Raw genomic sequence first — 6000 nt, forward strand, 5'->3', positions numbered from 1 at the left:
GCAAAGGGGCAGGGGTGGACGGGGCAATTGCCTCACGGCGGCAAGATAAAACTACTACTTCATGCAAAGGGATCAAAGTTAAAGTCTCTAGGGTAGGAATCATTTAAATCTATTTCTCTCGATTAGAGAAAGCATCAAAGTGTCTTTCAAAATGGCGTCGCAGCAAGGTGGGCCATAATAGCTGCAATGTCCTGCAAAATGGCGGGTATCGGGCTGGTAATAGCTGTAATGGCTGCAATGTCAATGATGTCCGGGTAATGGCTGGTAACAGCAATAATGGCTGCTTTCTTCTCGTGCACCTGGTTTAAATAGACAACAGTTCAAATCCAGTAGGGTCTTCCATTGGAGGGTTCATAGGTTAGCTTCAAATTGTCCAATCAAAAACAACAGTTCTCAAGCTTTTACTTAAGCATACATTATCCTTGGAGACGGGTACGCAAGTTGCGACATTTTATACCAATTAACTCATTTTCAGAGCTTCCATTGTCCGCACCTGCAGATTAACCTTGGAGCAAAGAGAGAAAAATGCCAGGCTGGCACGAAACCTTAAGATAAGCAGGTGAACGATCTCAGTGGAAAAGTACAGCTTCAAGCAGAAATACACGTTTATTAGCACATTGGAAAAATACGAGCATCTAAATCGTGAGACATGGCAACTAGGCCAAAGCCTCCACTAAAGTAATGCTAAGCTAAAACATTTCAAACAAGCAAATCATAGCACACGTTTATGATTATGTCGGATTAGTGCAATTCTAATACACCACGTTATATAAAGCACGCTTATAAATGTTGGCAAACTACTCTAAGGGCACATTTTGTCCCCGTACAATCTTTATTAGTTCGGTTAAAGTCACACATGATTATTGCAGCACTACGTTTAAGCGTCAAAAAAATGTAAAACCTTCATTTAAGCGTCATCAAGTACAAACCGTAAATTTTGTTTTTGCTACTTTGAAGATTGATTCACTCACTTTACAACAATCATCACATTCATTCAGTTGCACCTGAAAGCCTGTGAGACTACAATGCATTACAACAGCATCATTTGCTTAACATAATTGTAATAAATTCTTCCCCTAATCTTGGTGGGAGTAGGCATACAGAGATCGGCATTTGAGAGGTGTTCACTACGTAGGTCAGGGGATCGCTGTATGTTATGTGTTACATCACATACAATATTGCAAACACAGCATAAATGTAAACACCACATTAAACCAGACATTGCACAGAGATGGGGCTCGGAACCACTCGACCCAGCAAGATTGGGAATTAGGGATGGAATTCTATAAACTTCTGGAAAAGGAAATCTAAAAAGGGTGTGGTTTTATGAACAAACTTGAGGAAAAAATGGGGAGGATTGGAGGTGATGGGGGAGAAATGGAAAGACAATGAATGAAGGAGTGATTCGGAATTTGACTCCCTCTCATCAGGAGTAATTGGACCGGAACCAACACATTGCACACTAGGGGAGTACTCCAGGAATCCGAATAGAAAGGAAAAGGTGGATGGGGTGAAACCTTGTTGTGAGGTCAGGGTGGGTGGTGGATATCGTGTGGACTATATTACAAATGTTTGTTGCAAGCAAAATGATTAAAAAAAAAAAATCATACCAAAAAATATAACCACCACATTATGAGGCAAATCAAGGTACATAGATGTGGCGTTATGAGTATAAAATACACACTTACTCTGCGATCTTCTGGTTGGGTTGCGATGTTGTTGTACCTCAAAGTTCTCAACCTTGCTGTAATGACAAACAACCCACGTAATAAATGTCAGGCTCTGAAACTTTGAGAGACACACAAACTCTTGTACGACTAATTCGAAGTCTATTCATCTATGGAGCTTCGGTACTTGCAGACCCATATGTCATGCCTGGAATACATTCTTAAATTGAATTATGATAGAGAACAAAATATACAGAGGCACAAAGTAGATGAGAGAGAACATAAGCATGATGGGGAAGCGAGCAGACTATAAACATCAATCACACAGAGACTGACTTCCTTTATATCATTTTATATGAAATACGTCATGGTGCCGCAGCACCTGAGGAATTACAAAATAAATCCCAGGAGACTGAGCTCCCGTCTTGCAGCATTCACAATCAGAAGTGAGAGTGAGAATTGGTGGACAAATGAATCAGTCAGACTTTTAGCACTAGTGAAAAGAACCTCATTTACACTATGGATAAAGATGCTTAGTGTGTTATTCCAACAAAAGGCAGATATTAACCAATGATCTTTATACATCCTGCTTGTCCAACCTCCCCACCCTGTATAACAAAGAGATCTTTATCAACAGAAAATCAAAATGTCTTCTCTACAAAAATATATTCTGGTGCGTTGAGACCTTAATGTAAAACTAAACACAGACTAAGACTAGCTACCCAGTCAACAAGAAGTGCCAAAGCCAATATGTGCGGCCTTGGCTCCCCTCGCTGAGCCTTGTTAGGCCCTGGGGCTCGTATCCCCCAGGGTTACTATTAACTTTAAAGGGAAGGGGAAGATGGCCACGCGCCCCTCCCCCCCAAACCTTTTCTGGCCCCGGGAATCCCATCCCCTGGGCCTGCATTTCTCAAAGGTGAAAAGCAGTTGTGCTCACACTAAGAAACATGTCACATAAAACGGCAGAGACAGCACGAGTGAGGGAAGACAGACAGTCGAGAGAGCAGAGTGCAAGCCCACAGGGAGGAAGGATAGTGGTGGAGAGAAAAGTGAGACCCCATAGGAAGGATATGTAGGTAAGAGGCAGAGATGAGAACCTGACCGTGGAGGGGAGAGGGGAGGCGGATGTGGAGCCAGACAGAGAGAGAAAGAGACACTGAAAGAGAGAGGGAGGGAGAGAAGGAGGGCGAGGAGACTGAATGATAGAGCCAGGAGAGCAGAGAGCATGAACCAAGCAGAGTGGTAAAGAGATGGCAGGGCAGGGAAAAAGAGAGAGGAGGCTCAAGACAGAGTGAGAAAGGGAGAAAGACAGTGAGAGTGGGAGAGAGATAGAGAGAGGGAGAGAGAGAGAGAAGGAGTGAAAGAGAGATAGAGCAAGGGAGAAAGACTGAGAGAGAGAGATGGAGAGACCGAGAGACTAAAGACAGATGGACAGGATAATAATTGTCTGTTCAGAGGGCTCCAAAATGTACCTTTCTCTTCTATAGCTGTCCCAAGTTCAGGGGAAATCAAGGACACTTTATATACAGTTCTTCTCTTTAACTTGGCATCACGTGACTGATGATAAAAGGCGTGGATTGACTAATGGCGGTCCAATCAGGGGTACCACAGCACAACCAAGACGTCAGGGCCGCAATGATGACATTTCATCAAATGAAATAACTGCATACATAAATTTGCCAAGATATGAAGGGTTCAAAATTGACATATTTTGCCTTTTAAGGATTTCCAGACTGTTTCCAAAGTCTAGCGCTTCAGAATCTCTCGTGTGTGAAAACGCACTGCAGCTGAACCTCAAATATCAGAACGGCAGAGCGCAGGATGTGGGCTCAAAGCTGCCCTTTCAAGTAAAGCAACCTTGCAAATGTCGCTATTCTGAGACCCTGAAGGTCAAAAGCCCACATTACCTCAAGATTCATGTTTGTGTATATAACTTGGGGACCCTGTTGTAAGCAAATAAGAAGGCCCTTTGTACTTGGTTAGACTGTTCTATTCTTTAAGTCTTTGGGCCTGATTTAGATCTTGGCAGAGGGGAATACTTCTCACCAATGTGGTGGATATACCGTCCGCCGTATTATGATCCCATTATATCCTATGGCGATCATAAAATGGCAGTCGGGATTTCCGTCACGATTGTGACAGAGTATTGAGATCTAAATCAGACCCTTTGTTTTTTAATTTACATATCAAAGGAACCAAACTGAAGAGAGAGAGAAAAATGAACATAAGAGGCACAGAATGTTATATGGTAAGTCTTGTAGACAGCACATTAAACCATATGTTCTGTTCTGTGCAGTGACATTATGAGCCATTAAGTGTAGTGCTGGAAGGCGTGGCCAGCCGCGCAAGATGGCGAACGGGCTTTGAGATCACTTCATCAGGCCATGCACGATCCTGCAAAACCTGCTGCCATCCCTCTTTCAGGAGGACCCGAGTCCACAAGGCCCGGATGGTGGACACAGTGGAGGCCCATTTGGCTTCCCGCAGATCGGAAATGCTGCCTAAGAGGGGTGACCTGCTCGGGCCTGGAGACTGGCGCCCCTGCACACGTGGCCATGGGCGGGCAGCCGGAGTGAGCCCTGGCACGGAAAGTGAGCCAACCGCTGCCAGCCTGTGTACAGACACACTAGTCTACCTCCGGTGCTCTGATCGCTGAGAGCGATGCAGCAGAAGGCTGTGAGGAGATGAGGGGAAATCGAAGGCAAGAGACCCATCTGCAGAACGCAATGCTGAAATAGGCCGCTGTGCAAGACTACATTACGGGGGTACCGCCCACAGAGAAATGGGGTGTTTCACACCTCGTTCCTGTGCTACCAATGCAGCCCCCCACTTTTTTTTCTTCCCTCCCTCCATTTGTTTATCGCCCTACCCCCATTCCACATCGGAAACACACTGGGGCTCAAGTAGAAAGCGGGCCTCCCCCTTTCAAGACTGTTGCAGGGCTGCCGTGAGGAGTGATGTCACAGGGGTAGCACTTCTTTTCTTTCCACCCCCTGCAAAGCGATCAAGTGCCTGGACGCCTCATCTGTGGCAACAATGGGTACACACGTGGCCAGTGGCACTGTATGACGATTGCTTTGTGCCAGAGACCCCATAAAGCGACAACACTCCTGTGGCCCCTGCACTGCATGAGGCGCCAAGGGAAGGTGACGAGTGCCCCCCCCTGCCAACACAGAGAGGGACTCGGGACTGTTTGTGCCCCCCTTCGTGTAAGGGAATAGGGGAGTGGTGGGTCCTGCACTGGATCTACGCTGCCATACTCTATAACATTGCGGTGGTGCGCAATACAGAAGAACCACCTAAGAACAATGATCATACGCCACTGCTCTGATCCTGGAGGCTCTACGAGGCTCTACCCGCTCCCTCTGAACTGTGTAGGGCATAAGCATTGCATCCACAAGGGCTGACTGTGTCACAGCAAAAGGTCGGAAAAAGTTGGGTCAACAGGCCCCTGAATACAAAGCATCACCACCATTGACAAGCAGGGCATTGATCAGTGGCACCACATGCCCACTGACTCATCGAGAATGGGCCGCAGGGGCAGACTGGGACCTTCATCACAGCGATCAGGCAGCGTGAACACCATGGACCCTGGGGTGAATGATCCCCACCTCCCTCACACCGACAATGCCTTCCACCACAGAAGCCAAACAATACCATAACGGCCACCAAATACAAACTCAGTGCTAAGGTGGATACAGTGGTAATAGAGCGTGGACTCCTGTGAGCTGACCAGCAGAAACTGATGGGCAGAGTCGCCCTGGCGGAACGCAGCGTTGCTGGAATCTGCCCAACTGTCCAAGAGCTGGAGGGTCAGGTACACTCCCTTACCACCAAAGTGCATGAGCTGGAGGCCAGAGCTGAAGATTCCAAAGGAAGGCCCCATCTGAACAGTATCCGCATTATGGGGTTTCCGGAGGGTGCAGAAGACACTGACCCTACAACAGTCTTTGAACAATGGTTATTTCAAAAGGTGGCCCTAGATCAGCGGTTAGCTTACTTTCTAGTGGAGAGTGCTCACAGAGTATCAGCACGGCACCCCTCACCGGGGTCTCCCCCAACACCTCTGGTTGCACGCATTCTGAATTACAGAAACAAAGAAGTTCTCCTATGACCTGCTTGGGCAGCATCTTCACTCCACCATGACATTGCCAGGGTATACCTCTTCCCGGATTATACCCTATCGGTACAGCTCTGCAGGTTCTTCTTTCTCGGAGTGAAGCTCAAATTGCAACAGACAGGCCTACGCCACTCCCTTCTTTTCCCAGCGAACCTGAAGGTAATAGCTAGTAACAAGACCGTTTTATTTACAGAAATGTCAGATGCCTGGGAT

At 46.7% G+C, this 6000-nt stretch overlaps 1 long non-coding RNA gene across 1 annotated transcript in view; it reads right to left on the reverse strand.

Annotated features, from left to right (window-relative positions):
* Positions 1-3213, reverse strand: part of LOC138286612 (uncharacterized) — a 41745-nt gene extending 38532 nt beyond the window's left edge. The window contains exons 1-2 of the long non-coding RNA XR_011202023.1: positions 3140-3213; positions 1689-1744 (exon numbers count right to left, since the gene is read on the reverse strand). This is a non-coding gene — a long non-coding RNA (uncharacterized lncRNA). The remainder of the gene's footprint in view (positions 1-1688; positions 1745-3139) is intronic.
* Between the last annotated feature and the right edge of the window lie 2787 nt (positions 3214-6000).

Source organism: Pleurodeles waltl, chromosome 3_2 (assembly GCF_031143425.1).
Source record: "Pleurodeles waltl isolate 20211129_DDA chromosome 3_2, aPleWal1.hap1.20221129, whole genome shotgun sequence".
Taxonomy (NCBI): Eukaryota; Metazoa; Chordata; class Amphibia; order Caudata; family Salamandridae; genus Pleurodeles; species Pleurodeles waltl.